This window comes from Triturus cristatus, chromosome 3_2, assembly GCF_964204655.1.
Source record: "Triturus cristatus chromosome 3_2, aTriCri1.1, whole genome shotgun sequence".
In the NCBI taxonomy this organism is placed as follows: domain Eukaryota; kingdom Metazoa; phylum Chordata; class Amphibia; order Caudata; family Salamandridae; genus Triturus; species Triturus cristatus.
Window position 1 is genome coordinate 951,604,835 of NC_140584.1, and position 2,732 is coordinate 951,607,566.

The window sequence follows — 2,732 nt, forward strand, 5'->3', positions numbered from 1 at the left end:
CCAGGACACCTCCCCTGCCATGAAGGTACTGCACCCAAGCACCACCTCACACGGCCTGCAGTGGTGCCAGTATGAGTTAGCCACAGGGCAAAACACCTGGACATGGCCAACCCACCATAGACACGCATGCCCCCACTTTTTTAATTGGTTTTGCATTCTTGCAGGATTCTCGGGGGACTCTCACAGAAGAAGGGTAGTTCTGCTGCTCCCACAAGAGTCCCACGTGATTGCATCCATTAAAAAAAAATATGGGTGGGGGTCTTTCTGACAAGTTTGGTGTAATTCCGTTCAGTTCTTTGGGCTGTAGAGCTTTAAAAAAATCCCTATAACTCAACTTTTTAAAGTTATTAGCAAACGAAAATAAGCTCTTTCTATGGTAATTGGTGATAACCTACACAGTGGGGAATGCCACTGTGTAATAAATACTATATATCACCAACTGGCAGTTGCCAGTAGGTAGTTCTATTTTGGACCTAGTTTCCATGGAAAGATCGTTTTTATTTTTGCTAAGAACTTTGGTGCCATTTGGCGAATATTCACAAAATTCACAACATTTTCAAAACTAGTTTTCTACTCACTTCAGCTGCTGTCTGGAATGTGGGGGCAGAGAAAAAGAGGGGGGGTCCCAAGATGCGTTTTTCCCATGCAATTTCCCAAGGGAATTTTAGACACAACTGCAGCCTGAACCGCTGAATGGAATTACATGAAATTTGGGTGAAAGCTAGATCTTGGTCCAGAAAGAGTGCTTTTTAGGTCTCGGCTAGCGAAGGCTGCGTTTGCGCAGTCTCGCTTGCGAGAGATAATGACTTGGAGAAGAGGGGCTTGAACCCGCCCCTCTTCTCCCCTCTTCTCCATTGGCTGGCCTCTTGAATGCTGGCCAGCCATTGGAGAAGAGGTTCGTCACTCCGAACAGGCCCCGTCCTTTTCGGATTCGGGGGCGTGTTTTTTGCAACTTTTCCAATTATCTCCTCCAGCCAATGGCAAGAGGAGAGAAAAGAAAAACATGCCCCCGAATCCGAATCCGACGCTGCCTTTCTCCGAGGCATTTCTGCTTCGCCTCGGAGAAAGGCAGTGGTGTGCTTGTTAGCTCGTGGTAACAGTGCACAGCTCAGAGTCACCCACCACACTGGGAAAGCCTCATAGCTTTGTAAATAGTGATGCGTTACGCTTCCATTGAAGCCCGGCCTGCAGTGTACACATGGTTGTGCAAGGTGCCATTGTCTGCGAGCACCAGTGTGTATGCTCACTCTACGAGTGGCAACTTATCTCTCAAAACGCCAATTAGACGGGATGGATGGACTCGTTGTTTGAGGAAGCAGATACTACTAAACTCAAAATTTTATCGACTGCGGGATAAGTTGGGGGGGGTTGATACGAAGGCTGGATCACTTGAAGCCTGATGGATATGTAACAACTTCAAATGGCGAATATCCGGTCGGTGGCTCCATCGGCTCTCCCGGTCGCCCTTCGGCGAAATCTAGAGCTCTTTTGGTGTCTTTCTTTTGGAAGAACTTTAGGGAGAGGCGGCTCTTCTTGGCGGGACTTCCGCTCTTGGGAAGGGGAGGCGCACTGCTGGCAACGCTGGGGGGAACTACTCCAGGCATGATGTTTCAAAAGAACACAAACAGAGCTCACAAACCAGATATGAACGATCGGGGTCGGCTCAGAGGCCGCAGGTGGCGGAGCGCAGGCGGGCAGCGCGAGCTACCATTTCACGAGCTAACTCAGAGTCTCCCGGGGTTGTCAGAATTCGCACAACTGCCTCTTTTCTTCGAAGAAGTATTTAACAGACAGATTATGAATCCAGAGAGGTTTAACAGAGTTCCATAAACAAGGGTACTGCAGTTCACTAAATTCGAAGCAAGTCCCAAAACTGCCGCTCTACTCAGTACCCGCCAATTTCGGTTTCTCGAAAGGGATGTGTAGACATAAAAGAAGGACCAACAGACAGTAACGTCCCAGTCCATTTCCGTATACTTCAGAGTGCACCCGAAAGCTTTAGCGGAATAGAAATGTTTGAATTCTGAAATTGGATGAATTGAACCGCCACAAAGAACGTTTTTATTTAATACCCACACAAAGTTGAAAATAGTCAATATTTTATTATAGTACTAGTTGACTATTACTCGTTGCTAAAACTAATACATTTTAATAGGAAGTGCTGTGTTTTTTAAGGAAATAAAACAGCACTTTCTTTCATTCAAATTGAATCAAGGCAAAGCGTGTTTCACTTTTGACATCCAGTGAACGTTGGATAATATGGAAATTCCAAAATGGCGATTAGGAGTAAGCCAAACAATTTGAGACTGAGCAACGTCGTCCTTCTTCCGTGGGCGATGAGCGAAATACCAAGCCTCTGACTCACGGAAGATTGGTTTAGTCAATAGACTGAAACGGGACTAAAGAGAATCCGCAATGTGTGTGTGTGTTATTTTTTTAATGAAATGAATATGGTAGGTATATAAACGAGAAATGTTTGCTAATACTACCTATCAACATTAAAATTGGATATGGGAACTTCAAAGGGCTTTGTCCTTTGATGTTTTTTTCTTTAATCGTATAAACTAATACTAATATAGAAAACCTGTAAAATCAAAATGGCTACCATAATTACAAACACTGCCTGTGTAGCTAGTGGTGGAAGTGGGGGCGGGGGGCTGGGGAAGTAGGGGAACTATGGGCGGAGCATCAGGAGGTGGGAATAACAGAGGCCCCCATTGCCTACCTGTTGT